Source organism: Pinus tabuliformis, chromosome 6 (genome assembly GCF_031772625.1).
Source record: "Pinus tabuliformis cultivar Carrire ecotype Pingquan chromosome 6, CPIR1, whole genome shotgun sequence".
Classification (NCBI taxonomy): Eukaryota; Viridiplantae; Streptophyta; class Pinopsida; order Pinales; family Pinaceae; genus Pinus; species Pinus tabuliformis.
In genome coordinates this window covers 1903803473-1903825956 of record NC_142292.1, presented here as the reverse complement: position 1 = coordinate 1903825956, position 22484 = coordinate 1903803473, and the positions used below count along the sequence as shown (strand labels likewise).

The following is a 22484-nucleotide window of genomic DNA, read 5'->3' as shown; positions in this document are numbered from 1 at the left end:
AGTTCATTGTATCATCAAAACAACCCATTCATTTACAAAATAAGGGGCCTTGACCTTCCTAAAATTCCCTTTTGACTCTTAGCGTTATGTGCGCTCCGCTCCTCAAATTGAAAAGACTTTACAATAATAAAAAATTCAAATCTTAGAAAAAATTGGTCCTGGGGGTCCCCATCCCAACAGGCCCCCAACACATAGATGTGATTCGTCCCGAGTCACTTGGATGGTACGTCCTTGACGCACACTTTAGGGTCGTTGAATTCTTCATTCAATGCTTGAAGCTATGCTGTGCACTGCGTGGAAGCTTGCCAAACCTCTTAGACCAATTTCTCAGTAAATGACCCCTCGACTGCCAATCGAATGGTCCGTTGAGCCTGCCGCATCCATTTTACTGTCGACATACTGAGAGAGTTGACTAGCTTTGTTGGCCCAAGGTTGCGTTCTTGCTTAGATGAGTGAGGCATTTCGTCCAGCTTGTCTATCTGAACTTGAAGGGCCTTCCCTTCCTGGAGTCTGGTGAACCGTTGCACATGTAGTCAGGTCCGCGCTGTTGCTATGATCTCATCAAACTACAGCTGTTTGTCCCAGATGTCTGTTTCAATCTTTTGTACATGTGGGTCCTCCTGTAGCGCGGCCCACATCTCCATGGTGTTTTCAAAAATCTGGCTGCAGTCCTTAACTGCAGCTTCTAGGATTTCCATATCGGCCTTGATAGTAGCCTCACACTGCTCTCGAACTTCTGGAGGTGTTGTTGGTTGTAGCTTCATCTACAACTCTGCGACCTGCATCTACATTTCAAATTTGACTCGTTCAACCTCTGCTTTGGAATCCTTCACTACGGCTGCCAACTTTTGGAGATTCTCTTTGGAAGTTGCTTCAGTCTGTATGAGGAGCTATGGCAGTGCAATGCAAGTCTGAGTGATGGCGTCCTCCACCTCTTTCCTATGCGCAACGACTGCAACTCTATCCTGCATCACTTTGGCAACTTCCTCAACTAACTTCTTTTTATGGCTCTTAATGTCCTTAATAACAAAGAGCACCCATTATTCTCAGATTTTCAATTCAACACATACTCCCTGGTGGAGTTCATGTAATGCCTGAATGGGCAGCGCCACTAAGTTCAGATCTGAGTTCCTTCCATATGGTGTAGATGCTTGGTTTGGCGCGGTAGGAAAGCACATCGACCCCCCTAGAATATGCACTGTGCGGATCTCTGTGGTGACCACCAACGTTGAAGGAAATGTTGGTGTTGCACTAGTTGTTGCCACACACTTGATTCTCGCTCGCTTGAACCACGCTCACTTGAATCACGCTCGCTTGCACTTTGAGCTCTTTGAAGCCCTATTAGACCTGTGATAGTATTGACTTGTACTGATCCTCGAAGTGTCCCCACATTTCCTCGGTGATGAAGCACATAGTGTCCCCAATGTCATCGTTGTCCCCCTCAGTTAGGACAATCGACTCAATGTTGGAAGTCTTGTCAGACTTTTGCTTCTTGCATGCACCACCAGCAGTGGATTTCTTCCTCTTCTTTATTATGAATGGAGACTCAATGTATTCTATCTCCTTCAAAGGGTCTTCTCCACTTTGCTATGGCTCCTCCATGTCTGGCTCTTCTTCGTCTATGCGCTCTGGCTCTTGCCCGGTATTCTTCCCAAGGTCCACAGTGACCTTTTGAGGTACGTTCTTGGGGTCTTCCTTTGGCAGAACTTGTGTTTTTTTGGTCCCTGCCTAGTCTCCTTCGACTACCTTGCTGGTGTCCAGCCACACACTTGACCATTTAGAGACTACGGGAAAAATGTCTTGCTCTGTGACTAAATAGGGAAACGCATACCATATGCCCTCTGCATCTTTCTTCGCCTGTATATGTACGTTGTGGAAATCTTCTTTGAAGTTCGCGACTCCAAAGTATTAAGAAAATAACACCGATGATAGCTGCGGCTTCAGGTTGACCACGGTGCACAAATCCATCTCAAACAACACCTAGAATTGTTTATTCTCTACCCCCGACTTGGATCCTTGGACGCCCACAATGAAGCGTACTTAGCAGCTTCACACAAGTCTGGGTCCACATCAGGGAATTGCGATTCATCGGGGATTCTCCAAGCTGTTAAAGCAATTAAAAAAAACGACCATGCATAGTGGAACAATTTCCCCTCTTCTCGGGCCTCATGAAAATCATCTAGAAACTCCCGACAGAGATAATTGACCCAATTAAACTGTATCCGTTGAGTGCTCTACAAAACCAACTGAATGACTGGGGCTAACACTTTGTCTGCTCGACACTTCCTCATAATTTTACCATCCAGAATGGACGTGGAAAATGCGATAGCCTGATTAGAAATCGAGCTAACAACGTAGCCTCACGACTTCTTGATAACATGGAAATCCTTCTTCACTTGGTATGCAAACTTATTTTCTTGAGAATTTCCAACAAAAGCACTGGCAGGGTAGACTCCTGCACATGGTAGCGTGATGATCCTTCTGATCAACATAGTGTCAATTGGGATCCTCTCCCCCAGCCATAAATCTTTGTCGTGTACCAATTTCAGCCACTAGCGCACACATATGGTATTGATGTTGCTGCACCCAAAATGAGGCACACTCAACACGTTCAGTAACTCGGTGCGCTGAATTCCCACCGCCCATGTCATTGGTTCTATGCATGTGACACCGATCTCCTCATAATACACCATCTTCAGGTATTTACTTGGTTCTAAATGAGGGAATTTGGCCCTGTCTACCAAATCCCAATCCTCCATGCGCAGTTGCGGTAGCTACGCCAAGAACACTCCTTCAAATGGCACATCCTTAGGCAAAAAAGGTGTACAAATGGAAAATTTCACTATATCAGGGTCCTTGGTCACCTTAGTAGTCAACTTCCTTGGTGACATATATGGAGGTAACCACGGAATTAGATCGGTTTCGTCGACATTTATATCCTCAATTCTTGCCCCAAGCTCTTCCTCCTATAAGTCAACCGGTTCCATTGGTAGCTTCTTTTTCTCTTTGTCCAGATTCCCCTTGCTCCTCTGCTTAGCAGTCATCTTCCTAGGTGTCTGTCTTATGGTTGGCTTCTCTAGTTTCTTCTGCTTCTTCACTGCTGCTTCTTCCACTGGTTTTACCACCGTTGCTGTTGCTCCTGTAATTGTGGGCTTCGACCTCAGTGATCTGGGAGATGTGGTGTGTGTAGGAGGAGTAGCAATCATGATGCCTATTAATCCTTGTGCCAGAAATGCCGAATAGATGTCCTGCCAATCCTCACTAGACATGCAACACTGCTCTCATCTCAGACTTAGGTGCAAAAGCTCAGAAGAATTCTGCAATAGGCAAAGTGTTCGAGTGGAGAGCGAGATGTAATATTTATAGCCAAAGGTCAAATTTAAATGTTGTGAATGCCTCTAGATCTTCCTCATAAATGTGAATTTGGCGGCATAGTTCCATAGAGATGCTCCATAAATGCACTTTCCTTGCTCCCTTTAACAAAAAAATCGTTGTCAAATCAATTGTAGCTTCTTAATCGGTCATATTTTGGGTAGATTACTTAGGAATCTCCTTTATGGAACAACTACATTGTCGCAACTTTCTCCAACTACTCCATCTCCCTAAACATTGTGCATCCCTCCTTCTTCGATGGAACCATTGCTCGACATAGTGGTTTATAGTCCTGCACTTTATTTTAGCTACCTGAAGCACTAAGAATTTCCTGCTGTCATATAGTCATCACAGCCTTGCAGGAATGGGATCGTTCCTGTATGCCTTCAATCTGGTTCCATTAATTCTTCCAGGAAACAACTCCCCATTCAACTTCATGAGCTGAATTGCGCCACCCTCCGAAATACCCTTGATTACATAGGGTCCCAACCAATTTATTTGAAACTTCCATAGAAACTTTGCGAACTTACTGTCATACACCAGGACCAAATCTCCCTTCTTAAAAGTTCACTACTTAATGTGGTGATCATGCCATGCCTTCTCCCTGACTTTTTACACCTGCTGATGAAAACCAACCAGAAACCAATACTCCTCCAACACAAGTAACTGCGCTAAACGTTCCTCTATGCAGTCACGATCGACCATCTTAGTTATTGTTGTGATCCTTAAGATGGGCACTATATACTCCATTGTCATGACTGCTTCTTGTCCATATACTAGTCTAAACTGTGTTTTCCCTGTCAAATTCTTACAAGTCCTCCTATATGCCTAGAGAACCACTAGTATGCGCACATCCTAGTCGTTGCTATTAACATTGCAAATCTTCGTTAAGGCATTCTCCTGTATTTTATTGAAAGCTTCAACAATACCATTCACATGGGGATGATATGACGTACTCTTTTGCTGGTGCATCTGGAACTCTTCTGTTAACGCCTTAATTGTTTCATTCAAGAAGTGTGAACCTCGGTCACTCATTAGGATCTTTAGGCATCCAAACTATGATAGAATGTAATCGAATATAAACTTCGCAATAGTTTCTGCACTGCAATCCTTCACAGGCTGTGCCTCGGCCCATCTGGTCAAGTAGTCTATCACAGCGATAATATAACGTGCACCCGTCTTCTTCTTTGGTGGATTAATTGGTCCAACAAAGTCAATTTCCCATTTATCGAATTCTTGTAGCATGAGCTATGGGTTTAAGGGCAATTCATCTCTTCACGATGGTCTTCCAGTCCTTTGACACACATCGCACACGTTGCATTACTCAGAATGTTTATGTACCGTAGGCCACCATAATCTCGCTCGCAGAATATTCTACGTAGTTGCCTTGCCTATATAGTGTCCTCCTACGACACCACCATGCGCTTCAACCAAAATACTATTTCGTTCATACTTAGGTACATATCGATGCAAAACTTCATCCAGTCCCATCTTATATAAGTGTCCTGTAATGACTGAAAAATTTGCAGCCCTTACCACTAGTTCCTTCTTTTGTTGCATTATGTATCCTTCAGGAGCTATGCCAGTAGACAAAAAATAAATAATGTCCTCAAAATGTTCATCAGCAACTCTGATAGCGAAGAGTTGCGCATCAGGTAACCCCTCATTGATATTAGTGGGTTCTTCACCGTTCTTGATCCTAGAGAGGTGATTAGGTCAAGCATTTAAACTTCTTTGCTTAACTATCACTTCAAAATCATACTCTTGGAATAGAAGCAACCACATAGAAATCTCCCCTGCCCCCCAACACAGGCTTATTGATCATGTACTGCAACACAGAATGATCCGTATATATTTTAAAGTGTGCACCTAGCAGATAATGCCTGAATTTTTGTAGTGCGTAGACCATGGAAAATCCTTCTCGTTCTGTGGTTGAATAATTTTGCTCTAGCGTATATAGTTTCCTACTTGCAAAGGCAATCAGATGGTCAATATATCCTTCACCTGGTTGAGTTAAAACAACTCCCAATGCTATACAGGACACATCTACGTGCACATGAAACTCTTTCTTCCAATCTGGGAATACTAGGATTGGCGTAGTAACTATCTTCTCCTTAAGAACATCCAAACTCTTATGACATCCATCACCACAGCAAAATGTAGTGTCCTTCTTCAATAACTTCTCCATTGGCGCAATGATATGAACGTACACCTTTATAAACTTCCTGTAATACCCTGTATGACCCAAAGTTGCGCGTAGTTGTTTTACATTCCTGGGTGGATCCAAATTGATAATTACAACAATCTTGGCAGGGTCTACCATCAATCCTTGCTTGCATATGACATGTCCCAACAATATTCCATAAGGTACACAAAAAATACATTTCTTCAAATTCAAGGAAATCTAATACTTCTTGCACGTATCCAACATTAGGCGCAAACTAGAAACATGTTTCTTAACCAACCCGAAGACTATCCAATCGTCAAAGTAGACCTCCAGAAACTTGTGAATAAATTCCTTGAATGCTGCGACTACCACCCTTGAAAATATTGCAGGGACATTTTTAAGTCCAAAATGCATAACTATATATTGGAATGACCCCCACTCTGTAGCAAAGGTAGTGTTGCGTCTATCCTTTGGCGCAATATTAATTTGGTGATATCCCAAAAATCCATCTATAAACGAATAGGCCTCTTGTCCACCAACATTTTCTAGAACCTCATCTGTAAAAGGCGTGGGAAAGGGGTCATGCATGCATGCATCATTTAGCTTTCACAGATCTACACAGATCCTTATATCACCCTTTGTTTTCTTTTCCTAGACCACCATTTGACTGACCCATTCTGACTCTTCCACTAGCTCAATTACACCCGGCGCGAGCATATTATCCAACTCTTCTTGTACCTTTTCCTTGTACTTGGGGTTCAGTCGATATGGGCACTGCTTAATCAGCTTCACATCTGGTTTTAAATTGATCTTCATCACACCCAAATCACCTACTATGCCCTTCAATTCAGAGAATATTGTTGGAAATAAGTCCTGATATTCATGCAATAATTCAACAACCTTGTCGACTGTGTCTTCATCCCAATAGTCGCCAATGTGCGCGAACTTTGGTTCTACTTCTGAGCCAATATTTACTTGTTTTGTCTTTACTGGCTGTGAGATATCAGGGATCTTTGCATCAGGTCCTACTACTTCACGCAATCCTTCTAACTCAAGAATGTTGATATTTCATGGATCCTCATCACCTTCTTCCATAGTAACATTGTAGCATTTTAGTGCATGTTGTAGCTGCGCGATCCAATTAGGCTGCATCCAAGTTATACATTCTATTGGTGTTTAGAAGATTGCTGCCTTAATTTCCTGAAGCGCCCCATCAATGCATTTGAACCCATCTTCAAAGCTAAATGTAAGCAAAAAACTCTCCTTCATTTCATCCCAATCAGCAATCCCATGTCACATCTCTGTTTCCAAATACTAGTTCATTGGTATAATGTCTAAGGTATGAATAAAGATATGTACCCATTCCGGTTGAGGTACCTCACCCCAAGCCTTAGTCCATCGAGCTAGATGTTCGTGCGGGTCATCCTTACCTGTGTACTTTTCACTGAGCCATGTTGTTGCAGAGCCAAATCTTAATCTCATCAGCCTACGATATTCCTTCCAATCAACAATGTTATCCTTGTGGGTTCCCCACCATCTTGCAGACATATCTCTTAAAGCTAAATATAGAGCCTGGAACCTATGCTCCTCTGGTACGTATATTTCAAAATGGTCAAGAAAAGTATTGGCAAGAAGGATGAGTTGGATTCTGACAGTTGCGCACAAAATGTCTTGGTTCTCCACAAGGTTAGTAGATGATCTGGCCCCGACCTCTTCCAGCACCTCCTCCTCATCCTCTTCCATGTCCTTGGAATCCTCCGCGAGCCATAGGTGAGCCTTGCTCATTCTATGCGTGGTTTTCAGCCTACATCCTATACATAAGGGTTCTGTCTATCATCAAATCACAGCTTCGATAATCTCGTTCGTCATGGCCAACCGATTTACAAAATTTGCAGAAGAGTTGCTTTGGTGATTGCACAAACTTTTGTAATAGATAACAATTGTTTGTCATATGCATTCTTGGTACTTTGCAGATACTACACTAGATGCTTGAACCAGTGCTTGATCCAGCAGGAGACTCTAGTTTCATCAGGTTGGGACCTCCAACAACTATATAATCCCAGTACACAAGGCACTGATCCTTATAGTGACCTACATACTTTCACTTCATGCACCAAAATTCAGTGCGTAGTCCTGACTGAACCTCCTTTCCCTTCTTCATATCCTGCAACTCCATATGCAGGCTTACTAACTGTGACTGGATCTGTTGGACTCCGATATTCGTATCCTATATCAGCGAAGCCTCCAGCTTCATCACAATCTCTAATGCTTTGGCCTAAGATTTGATCTTCTATTGAGACAAAGGAAGTCTTAAACGTGGCAATAACGAAGCTATGTACCATTCCTTACGTTGTTCGTCTGAAATATGCATATTAGCATGTCTCAGTAAGCACTTCAACCTATAATCCATATCCCACGCAGACTCGCTCTATCCTGTAGCACTATAATCAGTCATGTCATTATAATTGATCTGCTGTGCCTTCCATATAGCTTAGGCTACAAACCAAAACTGATCAAGGTCACATGATCCTGTTGTGCTATTCAACAACCCCCATTTTTTAATAGTAGTAGTCAATATTGCATTAATAAATGGGGACCCTTTAAAAAATCTTTCCAAAAATAAGTTTACCATTTAGGCATTTTCTTTATTAATTTTTGGAATAAAACAAGATATTAATCAAACACCTTTTCAGAAAACTATTAAATGTCTCCCTTTCCCGCATATCTCATGATCAAGCGTGATTAAGAGCCTTTCTAATCCACCAAACCTAGCGAAAAGCGATCAAAAGAGGACTCCGCGCTTTAATACTTTGAAACTAGTACATTTCTTATATAAACTAAGTCCTAAGGCATTTTATTAAAACTAAGGCCCGCATCGCATATCGCTATTCTTAGAAGGCGCACCTTAATGAGTTACCTTAAAATGTGCGAGATGCGAAATTGCGATAACAACATTTCCCTTACTGCATCGCATTTCGGACATTTAAAGGAACACCACAAACTTACCATCCGTTGAGATTGTGAAATGCGATTGAAACCTGGACCCACTCTCGAGATACGTCATAGACAAGTATTTAGGTTCGCTGCTCAATAAAAAGCGCTTTACACAAGAAAACCTGACAAATGGGTTATGTCCTGGAAATAATAGTAAGTGGCCCGCATCTCGCATCTCGTAGAAACAATAAGGAAAGAATACAAACATAACGTGGTAATGCGATCTGCGATATTGCTTCGTAAATCGCAAAATCGCCATTTTCACAATTTAAAGGCTCGCCACCCTAGTAGCTTTCTTCCTCACTTACGATGCAAACATTAATGATCATTAAAGCTAAGAGATAACAAACCATTAGTGAGCATTTAGTAAAATTTAATGGCATTTATATGTGAAAATCCATCCAAGGTGATATGATATATTCTTACTTGCGTTCAAATAAAACTCCTTTCTTCTCACCTTTTCAAGTGATCTGTATCATCTCAGCTTACGTTCATTCTTATTTATGTATATCCGATAGCTGCTATTTTTCTCCATTTTTCAGGGAAAATCCACAGAAGGAGTCTTTGGGAGCAATGGCAAAGAAGGGCAAGGCAGTTGCATCTGAGAAATCAGAAATGACTCCTTTATTCATAGATACTACATGCAACAGAGGAGGGGACTCTACATGGGAAACCATGTATGATTTATTAGAAGAAGAGCAACCAAGACCTCTGGAAACAAAGGTCACAGCTGATGGTCGTACTTCCTCAGATGCCACCATTTTTGAGACGGCATGCTCATTTCTGCATCGCATAGTCGCGCACCCAAAGATAATCCCTTACATAGATATGGTCAAGTGGATTATTGATCAGGCTGATATCTCAGGCAGAGAATTTAAGAATAGAAGCCAAGAGGTTATGGGATCTTTTTCACCAGACAACCTACAACTTATGTATCACCTACCAGAGCCACAAGCCATCTACAACAAAGAATTCCTTGAGAAGTTTGCCAAAGAGAATGAGGACCCAACAGATGTCTCCCGGACCTGGTCGAATAATGAAGGCAAGATCAAAAAAGACAAAGCAGGTATATACTCTACTGCATCTATTTCTCATCCCCATAGTTTTGCAGTAGCCATGCTATGTAGGATGTTTGCAAGCCCGATAGCACTAAATTTTCCCCAGAATGGCTGCAATTAATAGATGTAGTCATAAACGCAACCATAATGAATTGGGCCCAAATTTTATCTGATAATTTAGCAAAGGCAATAATCGATTATAGGAGGAAAAGGAGTGTCTCAACGAGGGTTTACCGTCCATTTTTTATGAGTGCCTAGGTGATGTATGCAATTTGTTTTGGTTCAAAATTTCCTATAATGGGATGGAAATGGACTGTGAAAGATAGACTTCCCATTCATATATATCATAAGGACATGTAGGAGTCTTAGTTTCACCTGCATTTTTACAAAAAATTTCATGGGGTCATGCTGCCTATCCACAAACAAGTTTACAACCGAGATGCTCCTAGGTTTTCTAAGGAAGCTGAGGTAGATATCCTCCTAGTGGCTAGATGGTTTGGGGAGGAAACATTCACATATATCAGGGTTTTTGGGAGCATCACCTCACCTCATGTCCTCCCATACTATGTTCCAGACAAATTGATGGCTAGAGAGATAGCCTATCAAACAACTAGTGAGGGTGGGCTAAGCAAAGGATTAAAGGAAGCAAAAAAGGCCATTTGGCCTACATTTCCATTACAGTGTGGAGCATTTTCATTGCACAATCTGGCCATGCATTCAAAGAAGTAGAGATCATGCAATCTCTGAAATTACCTAAATTCCCAGGTCGCTAGTATGACCCAAATGGCACTGCCAAAGACTTCACTACCATGGTAAAAGTGAAGGTATTCAGTCATGAGGAAGATGCATTTGATGACATCTTCCTACAGAAAGAGACATTCACAGAAGTGAAGCACATGTCATCACTACTTTTTGACCAAGAAGAGCTTGAAGCCTTTCATCAATATAGAGAAAGGAGATTGTTAAAGGTCCCATTGGACCAATTATTGATTGAACCAATAAGGGAGCCAACTCCCAGCGTAAGCCTAGAAGGAAGCTCCAGAGAAAATTCTAAAGATGATTCTCAAGAAGAGTCCCACCAGGGAGTCAGAGCAATCAAAGCAATAGTGATAGAATGGGGGAAGCAAAAGCAAGGAGCCAGAAAAGTATACAGCCCAATCTACAAAAAAGACAGTTGAGCAAACTTTAGCTAGAAAACAGGCTGGAATTCATTCCACCTCTACCCAGTAAACAAAACCCCCAGTGATTGATTTAGAGAAAGAATGGGAGAATTTTAATAAGAAGATCCATACAGAGAAACAAGAACTTGAGCCACAGAATCCTCAACACAAAATAACTCAAGAAATTAAAGTAGAGAAAACTGTAAGTACTCAAGAGGTAGAGCACATTCCTGCCACTCGTACCTTTGAAATTGTTTTAAGAATTGAGGAGATTCCTCCTTTAGATGTTTTCTATAGCTGAACCCATAAAGATGTTTTCAAAAGGAAGATAAAGAAGAGGAAGTTGGATGCTACATCTTTTTACTACTCTTGATAATGAACCAATGGATATTGTCTGGAAAGACTCATCCATCGATCCATTTGACAACCTTACTAGACTATCTCAGTTTGCAGGAGCCTACGCTACAGCGACTATTGACAAAGGAACATAAGTACAAATGTTGCTAAGAGAAAAGGAAAATAAAATTTTGTTGTTGGAACAACAATTAGAGCAAGAAAAATCTAACCAACAAACGGAATTGCAAATAACCAAGCTCCAACAAGAATTTGAGCAGATGAAAATAAAAAAATTAAGCTAGTTTAGTAGAAAAGGTAGCACAAATAGAAGCATTAACATAAAAGTATAAGGATGACCCAAATATTTATCAGTTTATAATCGAAGCACTCAGCCTAAAATCCCAGCTAATGCATCAAAAATAAATTCTATGACAGAAGGTCTCGCAGTTGAGTCCTTATTGTGAGACTAGTGACAAGTTAACGAATCAAGTCGTTGACATGAGACTCGAATATGATGTAGTATTGAAAAGAGTCTTCGACTTCATTGCGTGGCAGAATTCATAGGATGGGAGGAAGGCCGACTTTCCTATACTAGAGGAGTCACATAAAGAAATTTTATTTGCGGACTGGGATTCTCGACTTAGGAAAGCAGAAAAGGAAACGACAGTCGCAGTAGCAGCAACAAACTGTGTTATTGAAAACATAAAAAAAAAATCTACATAGCGCAAACCTGGTGGCAGAGTCTATACCAGGTTTCCTCCCGAATGTCAAACAACTTGAACAACAGTGGAGGCAGGCAACAAGAGAAAAAGAGGAAGCAATTAGGCAAATGATCGGGATAAACTAAGAAGCATACTGGCAATATTTAGTTAAACCTTACAGCCAGTGGATGACCCTGCGATGCCTAACCTCCTCCACACAGAAAATGGTGCCAACACTGACCGATGTCATGTTGACTAGGTAGTTGAAATCTACGATCAACTGACCGATGTCGTGTTGACTAGGCAGTTGAAATCTACGATAAACTGACCGATGTCGTGTTGACTAGGTAGTTGAAATCTACGATCAACTGACCGACATGAGATACTACATAAGTTCCGTATGGAGAGTTGCAAACCCATGGAGACACCTCACTCAACAAACTGGAGGAAGGAGGATCCCACTTCAGGTGAGGAAGTTGATGCTACTAGTTATCGACAATTAGTGGGTTCGCTCATGTATCTTGTGAACACACAACCATATATGTGCTATGCAGTCAACCAACTGAGCCAAGCTATGGTTAGGCCAACCAAATTATTTTGGAAGACAACTATGCATGTTCTATGGTACCTCAAAGGCACTACCCAATTTGGACTTGGTACAGACGGTCAAAGTGAGTAAATATGTGTGGCTTCATAGATGCAGATTAGATGGGGAGTCCATCAAACTAAAAGAGTACATCAAGTGGAATTTTTAGTGTTGGGTTCGCAGTTGTTTCCTAGTACAGTAGGAAGCAAATATTTGTGGTGCTCAGCTCGGTAGAAGCATAATACATGGATGCAAGTCAAGCAACATTTGAGGCAAGAAAGATACTTGTAAGACTATTTGGTCAGATGATGGATCCAAATGTGATCTACTATGATAATCAAAGTTGCATCAATCTCTCTAAGAATTTTGTATTTCATGATCGATCCAAGCATATAGATATCTGATATCACCATTTATGGGATTGTGTGCAGAGGCAGATAATGTTGCTACAATACATTCCGATAGAGGAACAAGATGCTAACATTTTGACAAAGGCCTTGTCAAGAGGGAAGTTCGAGTTCCACAGGTGCATGATAGGGGTGGTTGATAATCCTTTTATTTCTGAGAGGGAGTGGTGCAAAATGCAAGAAGAAATTCTCAATTTGATTTTGCCTTGATTAAATTGAGAAAATTTGAATTTCCACATTAGCATACAACTTGGATGCAGTTAACTTGTGTGACATGGCTTGTGTCACCCAGTTTACTCAGTAAATTCGAGTTGGAGGAGTTAAAGTTCAGTTAAGCATGTGTGATTGCTAATTTGTAGCAATAAAAGTCAGTTATCTCAAGTTGTTTTCAGTTAAACTAGTTCTAAATGTTGGAGGAACTAGTGGAAGGTCAGTTGTGCAGTGGGACTTTAGTCAAAATCAACGATCATCCAATTAACTGATCAATCAAACCAAAATAGATAGTGCATGCATAGAAGTCGAGTTCCCCAGATATGGTGGAGATTCCAAGGTAATGTAAGATCAGTTGTAGACCAGTATTGAGTTCACAAGTGTTGCATGTAGTCAAATGATCAACCTTGGGAATAGGAAATTCCTAAATAATCGGGGCCTAATTTATCAGGAATTGCGCAAGGAAATAAGGGGCTCAAGAAGAGGCATAAATTGACTAAGTCTGGGTCAGAGATTTTCAATGAGTAGAGAGATAGGTTACTCACTTTCAGGTTGTGCTCAGTTGTCTAAAGCAATTGTAACACATCTCTATTCACCAGATTAATGCAAGCAGGCATTGGGGTTTCTAGCAGATTTCTTTCCCCAGAAAAAATACTGTGTGCATGTGTGTTATTTCTTATTGGATGTCTGATATTTTTGTTCTAAATTGTGAAATAACTTCCGTAGAGTAGTAGAGTAGGTTTTTGTCTTGTTATTTTGATTAAAACTTCATGAGAAATTGCAAATATACACCATAATTTGTACAAGTAGTATGATCAGAAACTAGATCTCAACAAATAGGAAAATTGTAATGAGAAATCCTGAAATTCATCAAGAACGAGTTTGCATCCAGTGAAATAATACAAACGAAAGTATTATGTGAGAAAATCCAAGTCTTACTTGGTTTAGCAATTTCACTAGGATTGTGAGAACCTGACATAACCATCAATGAGAGTTGAAGTGCCTCAACTTCCTAACAAGTTCTAGAACTTTGTAATGAAAGATAACAAAATTTTGTAAATTGAGTCAGATCATAAGCATGTGGGAAACTTCCATCGACTAAGTTAACAGGATCACCATTATCTAGATGGGAGATATCTACATCACTGGTTTGATAATATTTTTCAATTTCAAAAAACATATTACTCAAGTCATAATATTCTTCTGATCGCAAGTCTAAGGTTGTATGAATCGGAAAAATCTTGCGATCACACTGATTTGAAGAGTTTCCCCCATACAAAATAAGATATGATAAGAGATGGAATGGATGCTCTATAATTTCATTGCTAATCACACTATCTTGTTTCGTTTCGAGATTCAACTCATTAGATAAAAAACTTGAAGAACATGAAGGATTTCTATCGTAAGTTGATACATTACAACCAATAGAGCACAAATGATAGGTAGGTGAAAAGGAAGTTTTGATAAGAGAATCTTATTTGACTAAATCAAATTCTAAATCTAAATATTTCAAGTTAAAATATTCATGAGAAACTAAAATATGAGTTGGTGTACTCAGGTATTTATCATCATATGCATCAAGAGAGTTATGATTATCAAAATGATTGTTACCCAATACTATGGATTGATTAGGGGAATTGATTACATTTGATTCACTACTGAGATTAGTAGATTGAAAATCATCCAAGAATGGAAGAACATCATCTTGACATGTGGGACTTTGAAAAAGAGAAGAAAGATCAAAGGTCTCTTCACTTTCTTTCCCCTTTACCTGTGTAATGTGACTGCCTTGTACCTGATCACAATTTGAACTAGCAACTTGAAAATCAAGATAGTGTGAAAAAATGGTTGGTGGAAAAAATTGATCAAGTGGATCATGATACAGAGAGTCATGACATGAAGACAAAGGAGTAATACTTTCAATGGAACAAGATTTAGGATTGAGGTTAAGAATGCTAGTATCATCTTGAGGAATGGAAGAATTATCCTTCACCACAGGCTTCATGAGCAGTTCTGGGACTTCCTCCATCAGATTTGGATCACGAGAAATGGATGAAGGTTGAAGAGACAGAGCAATGATCTGATTTTAAGATCTCCCAACTTCAGCATCATGGCAAGGAGGCACCTGAATCAAAATTGAAAAGGGAGGAGGACAAGGAATACAAGGAATAATAGGTTCCTCAATTAGGGGTGTCTCATGACTTACAAGAGTTGAGGAAGTAGAGACATCAGGTGGTTTGGGTTCATCTTGCAAAGAGATATGAACTAGATGCTCAAAATTTTGTTTAAAGAAACCCCAATCTGTGTCTTCTTCAGGAAATTCATAACAGAGGTGAAGGAATCAATAAAATAAATCCTCAATTAATTCATTAGGATTCATTCTTAGTTTATTAATCCTTTTATAAACATCTCGGTAATCATACCTATCAAATGTTAAATGAAGATACTTAATTAGGTGTTCAAGAGAATGAATGGAAGCAGGTGGTAGAGTGTCACACCATCGACTAAATCGACCCTCAAAGGTGATGCAGAAGAGAATACAAGCCACATATTTCCAATCAATTTCATAGTATTCATAGAACCTAAGGAAAAGAGGTGCATGCCCGACAATGGATGTATCACCCTCCCCATCAAACTTGAGTTGAGACAAGTCATGGAGAGGCTCATCGGGGATTGAAAGTTTACCAAGGGATAGGTTATAAAAACACCCTGGGAGTATGATTTGAGGACGATCCATTTAATATAAGAGAATCAAAATAGACTCAATGAGCACAACTTGTCATTTGGCCCTCCTTCTAGCACCATTTGTTGACAGTGCTGGAAATCTATCAACCAAGGGGGTCTCTCTGATGTGAAATCCCAATTAGACCTCACATTATTTGGAGTAGGAGCCCCATTCAAAGTATCAACCTGACTTCCAGGTATCCTTGTAGATTTTCCTTAGCTACAAAGTTTAGCACAAGAGAGTAATACACAGGTATTTTCGGATCAACAAGTGAGTATGCCTTGTGAAATGTTCATTTGCGGAAAGTATAAAGGTCTAGCAAAAGGGAATATAAAAATGGTACCTTTAAAGACAAGTAATAGTACTAATCTAGAAAATGCACACGAGCATATACATATGAATGAATTGTTGATCAACCAATGAAATAGTTCACAAGGAAGCAACAATTGTTAAAGCAAATACAACACACCTTCAACAAGATAAGTACCAAAGCCAACAACATAGTTCAATTTCCTTAGTACAGATCAAAACAACATACATCACAAACATTCAAATAATATTCTTACAATATCCACGACATATGCATGAAATCTTGTTGGCTCAACGAGCTTCTGAATTAAGTAAAAGTTCCAAGATACATCAAGACATTGAACACCACTAGACCCAATAGTGGAGCATTAGAGAAGTCACTCGCTCCTCCAAAACACCTATCTTCCTCTCCAATTCACAGTGAAAATTATTTTGCATGTGCTATGAGGGTGTATATATAAAAAAATGGGGTGATCATTCACCTCCCCTGTGACTCTTGGACTACCCTCATGTCTGTTTGACCTCTCTATGACCTTTTGACTTCCTACATGAAATTTCACATTACATGGATGACTCTTGGACTTCCACTTTACATTGCATTCCTCCAATATTGAATTTACATAATCCACAAAATGATGTGGCACACAATGTCTCATGGCATGACATGACATGACACTGATGACATGGGATTCACGATGACATGGAAATTTCAAGCCACTCTTTGATGCTTCTTTCTTTTTGTCTTCTTGAGAGATGGAACATGCTCTTCCTCTTCCTCCTCCTCATGGCTTGAAGATAAGGAGCCTTCACTGTGATCTTGATCTTTGGTCTTCTGTTGTACTCTGTTTTTCCTTCGTCTTCTTGCCTGATGATCATCTTATCTATTCATCTTGATAGGTGTATTTTAGCATGGTATCCTTCTCCTTTTCCTCCATCATCATCCTATCATGATTAGATAGAGTAACTACAACTAAAATCCACTCATGGCAGGATGTCATCAATCCAAAAACTCTTAATCTAACATGTTTCATGAAATCACTTGTTAGGGCCAGAACCGAGTGACTGAGGGTGATTGACTTAGGGATTAACAGTTCCAGAGGCCAAGGTTTGGGACTGAGGCTTGAGACTACACAATGCATAGTTCAGGATGGTCAGGGTCAAAGGATTGCAAAATTGAGGGGCTCAATAGCTCAAGGTTGGGGCTTGAGGCTTGAGGTTTCCCAATCCATAGTTCTAGAAGGACAAAGTTAAGGAGCTGCATAATTGATGGAATCAAGAGGTCAATCTTGAGGCTTCAGCCTTGAATTTTCCTAATGCGCAGTTCTGAGAGGCCAAGCTAGGTGATTGTGCAATTGAGGGGCTCAATATCTCAAAGTTAAGGCTTGAGGCTTGGAGTTGCCCAACGCACAAATATGGCATGAGAACAAGCTGGGAGATTGCATAGTTGAGAGGTTCAAGGGATCAAGGTTGAGGTTTGAGGCTTGAAGTTTCCCAATGTGAAGTTCTGGAGGGAGAATAGTCTCATGGGTTGCATAGTTGCACAACTCAAGGTGTCAGGCTGAAAGATTGAGGCTTAACACTGCGCAGTTAAGGCTGACTCGGAGGAAGAAATTGCGCAGTTTTGGAGCTCAAGTCAAGGTTGGGCACTATGAAGATGTAGTGGGTAGTTCGAAGAGATAAGGTCAGTGCTTGATGGTTGAGACTATGTAGTGCGTAGTTTAGGAGGGCACAGTGATGCACAGTTGCTCAGTGGGGAAGTTTTTAGGACTTGGATAAGTGTAGGATCAGTGAGACTAAAGTGAATAGTGATGAAACTTAAGTATGATCACAAACTTATAATAGTTTATGAAAAAACATTGATCAATTAAAACACATGAATAACATACTTCCCTCAATGCGACGACTTTCCCCAAGTGCGACACTAAAGATAGACTTTGCGATGACATTAACAATACTTGTGAAACAATGCATTAAACTTTTGGAATGAGTCTAGAACATGTCTACATAAATAATAGGACTTATCAACAAAAAATTCACCCCTTGAAACAAGTCAAAACTCCACTTATTTCGATAAGTGAAACTTCCCATGCTAAAAGACGACACTTGCGATATGAAAAGAACAGTGCGAACGACACCTGCAATATGCAAACAATGGTGAAAGTGACACATGCCAGGGAAAAGAGAAGATGAAAATGACACTAATAATTAAGGTGAAATAAAGCGGAAGTGATAGTCAAATACATGTAAGAAATAATCATGAAAGCAAAGGCGCACAAAAGTGACAGTTTGGATAACTCACTGAAATAGACGTATAATCACAGCCAAAAGTGAGAGATTGTCAATGAAAGAATGAACTAGTTGTTGACCTAGGTTAATCATCGCACATGCACTACCTCGATGGACTGTGTTGTTCTTGTTCAAGCTTGCGTAAAATAATGTTCTCATGAACTTGTTGTGAACTGAGCATGTAAGAGCAGGTGGCTTCAATGCTTATAATCCAGAGCTCAAAGCCTTAACAAAGCATTAAACAACCAAGAAGTGGCTACGGAATGACCAATCACAAGGTCCATAGTAAGATCCAAAATTCAAGTGTAGGAAATTTTTTCGAGGGTGTATGTCAGAACGACCACAGAACAATATTAACCTATTGGGAGCCATGAAGATAAGTACATAAAATGGACCACACTGTGGCAGGGAAGGGAACAAGACGTGCTGGATTGCACAAATATTTTTCATACCCTTCACATGAAGTTTGGTATCAAGGATTTTGAGCCGCATCTCATACTCAAGTACTGCAACTATCGACACAAATACATCCAGGACAAGATGGAGTTCCTGGACATCTCCTTGCTTGGCGCCGCCTATCAATACATTGTCAAGATTGAGCAGAAATTTAAATAGAAGAAGCAAGACTTTGGATTGGAAAAGGTTCCTCCAAATCAAAAAACAAAGGACAAAGCCAAGGTAGGGTGACCCAGGACAACCCGCGAAATCTGTAAGAAAAGAACAACACCATCAACACCATGAAGAAAAGAAGGACATAGGAAAGTGGTGTGAGTTCCATAAGAGCCCCACTCACAACAAAAATGAGTGTTGAGCCAAACAATCACTGGTGGATGAGTTGAAGACTTTAGAGTCAGATGCATGTTCTAATTTTAAGTTAGAACCCAACAAGGGGAATGAAAAAAGGAAGAAGATTATTGATGCGAAACCCAGTGCCACCGTTGCCACCACCAAGATCTAGAAGATTGAGCCCGAAGATCCAAAAGAAGGGGAGTGTCTCTTCCACTCACAAATGTCGGTGAAGGGGTCCCCACTATAGTTCATTGTCGACGACGAGAGCCAAAAGAACCTCATGTTAGTAAAGGTTCGTAAGTGGTTGAGCCTATCGACCACTCCACACCTACAGCCATACACCATCTGGTGTCTCCACCAAGGATGAGATATTCGCGTCAGCCAACAATGTTGTCTTCCCTACAACATCAAACCATTCACGGCTGAGGTACTATGTGACGTTGCTCCTCTTGAAGTTTGTGATGTATTATTAGGCTAACCATACTTGTGTAAGTGTCATGTTGTGTATGAGTCGAAGCCTTACACTATTTTTATTTCTTTGGGTAGTAAGTTGTACAGAATATCGGAGGTAGCCCTGCCTACCATTATCTCCCTGATCTCTGCTAAGAAATGTAGTAAGATCATCTCCCAAACCGAGATTTTTTTTTTTTTTTCTTTCTGATTCACTATCATAGTAAGTGGAATATCGTGGCCACATCCATGGCCACCGGGAAGGGTTCCTCCACGTAGAAAAATCAGATGGATAAGGTCATGGAAGAATACATGGAAACCTTCTCCTCAACCACAGGGGTAACCTTTCACTGTCAGGTCAAGCATTTGATCGATCTGACTCCCACAACACCTCTACCCAATGGGCTGATATATCATCGCTCCATTATGGAAAATGAAGAGATCAAGTAGTAGATCCAGGAGTTGTTCCAAAAATGGCACATCCAACCAAGTTCTTCACCCCGTGGGAGCCTGATCGTACTTGTATAGAAGAAGGATGGGGCCTTGAGGCTTTGCATTGATTATTGGGCACTATACAAAATAATTGTCAAGACAAGTATGTGTAGAAATTAGGCTATATATTTTCAACTTCTCATGAAGTTTTAATCAAAATCACAAGAAAAAATCCTATTCTATTGCTCTATGGACATTAATTCACAATTTAGAACAAAAATCTCATACATGCAAGAAGAAATAACACACATGCAACAAGTATTTTTATTTGGGGAAAGTAATCTGCTAAAAAACCCAATGTCTTCTTGCATTAATCAAATGAATAGAGATGTATTACAATTTATTTGTTCAACTAAGCACACCCTGCAAGTGCATAACCTATTTCTCTTCTCAGTGAAAACCTCTAACCCAAACTTAGTAGAATTTTGCCTCGGCTTGAGCTCATATTTCCTTGTGTTGTTACTTGAGGAATTAGCCCATATTATTTAGGAAATTCCTCTAATTGAATTGCACAATTTTGTTGACACCTAATCCTTGTGATTGGGTGAATTATTGTAAATAGATAAATAGGAAATATGAACAGTCATCGGGAGATGAACTGAACAGTCTCTCACTCATGTATATAATGAGGACCTACCTGATGGAATAATACAGTCAAATTATTTCTGCCTTATGGAGTTACTGCCTGGCCTGACATGGTATCAGAGCTAGCTCCTTTTTTGGCATTCTAATCTGCCCTTGTAACTCCCTAGTTTTCTCTTCATATAGCTGAGCTGCTCCTCCATATAATTAGCTACTCCTGACATGGTAGCTGCTCCCTCCATTCTGTCCACACTGTCCAGCGCTGTCCATACTGTCCATACAGTCCAATGCTGTCCATGCTATCCTGCCTGTCCATAAACGCTTCATAACAAAAGCACTGTCCTGACACGGTTATTTTCGCTACGGTTTTCCTGTAGGCAAAAAAAAAAAACTCAATCCTGCAAAATCCCAAGAATATCATCCTCTTGATACAAGTGGTACTCTTTTTTCTGCAAGTTTTACTTCTGTGCCACCATATTTAGGAAGAAGAACATGGTCACCCTCCTTGACACTAACAGGAATAGTGTTTCCACCATTGCTACGAAAACCAGGACCAACTGATATGACCTTTCCTGAGTTCAACTTGCCAGTGCTCTACGGAAGCAAAATGCCACCAGCGAGCAAGCAACATCTTTCTCTATCAAAACCCTGTTAAGCAAGGGGATAAGCTTCTTCGCCATTGGTTTGATACTGTAAGGGAAGAAACCCTTATAGCCAGAGGTGTTTTATATAGAGACCCTGCAATTGCAAAATCCTTCTGCCTCCACTTTCACACAGGCAGCACACAACATTCGACGGCTATGGAGACTTGCATTCGAACACCATTGTTGTTCATTGACTTTTGTGTGGCTAAACGAGACAAGGCGCATCCAAAAGAGGCCTAGCTCCCGACAGAAGAAGCCCTACTACTGCACGATCTTAAGAGACCATGCACCGCTGCTCCTCTCCCATGGGAAATCATAACCTCTGCTACAACGGTCCGAATGCTTCCAATAGCATCGCTGGCATTAGAGTGGCGCAACTGAATGGATGACTCTGTGACTCTGAGACGTTCGCCTGCGAATTTAATTTAAGCACGCCTGCGTGCTTCATTGTATGGTAATGTTTGCTTCACGTACATCATATGTTTTGGTTCCATTATATATGAACTTTAATGGGCATATATTACATTACCATTGGAGCATTTAATACGTTGAAGGCATATGTAATATGTAATATTTGTATGTAATGTTGGATGCATTTATATCAAACATTGGAGCATTGGATGCATTTATATCAAACATTGGAGGCATTTGGAGAAAATACGTTTGGAGAAAATATGTTGCATAAAGATGTAGCGTGAGGTATTGACGTACATATTGGTATATGAGGAAGAGATTTGAAATCTTTTGAGAATGCCCTTTTGAGTACAATTTTACTGTATATTGGTAGAAGTATTTTTCTATCAACAGAAGTAATTTTTTTTACAAAATGCATTCAATCATATCCATGGTGGGAATAGTTCTCACTGGCAAGGAGAACTATCCTGAATGGTCCCGGATGATAAAACACACCCTCATTTTCAATGAGCTGTGGAAAGGAGTGTGTGTCAGAGAAGGAGACAATGAACCAGTACAGCCTACCTCAGACAAAGAGCTAGTCATTTGGGAAAACAAGAACAGAAAAGCTTATGCATTAATCGCTGCATCTGTAAATGAAGAGGTGAGTCGCCATATTTCGTCATATTCAACTGCCTTTGAAGCCTTACAAAAGCTGAAAGAACTCTATGACTCACATTCTGCACTTGAATTTGTCCTACTCATGATTAAACTCTTCACTCTTGAACTGCAAAATAATGATCCTCTTGCTCTTGCATATGAA

General features: G+C 40.3%; 1 pseudogene; it reads right to left on the bottom strand.

Annotated features, from left to right (window-relative positions):
* Positions 1–21016: 21016 nt before the first annotated feature.
* On the bottom strand, positions 21017–21304 carry LOC149266802 (10 kDa chaperonin, mitochondrial pseudogene; annotated as a pseudogene).
* Between the last annotated feature and the right edge of the window lie 1180 nt (positions 21305–22484).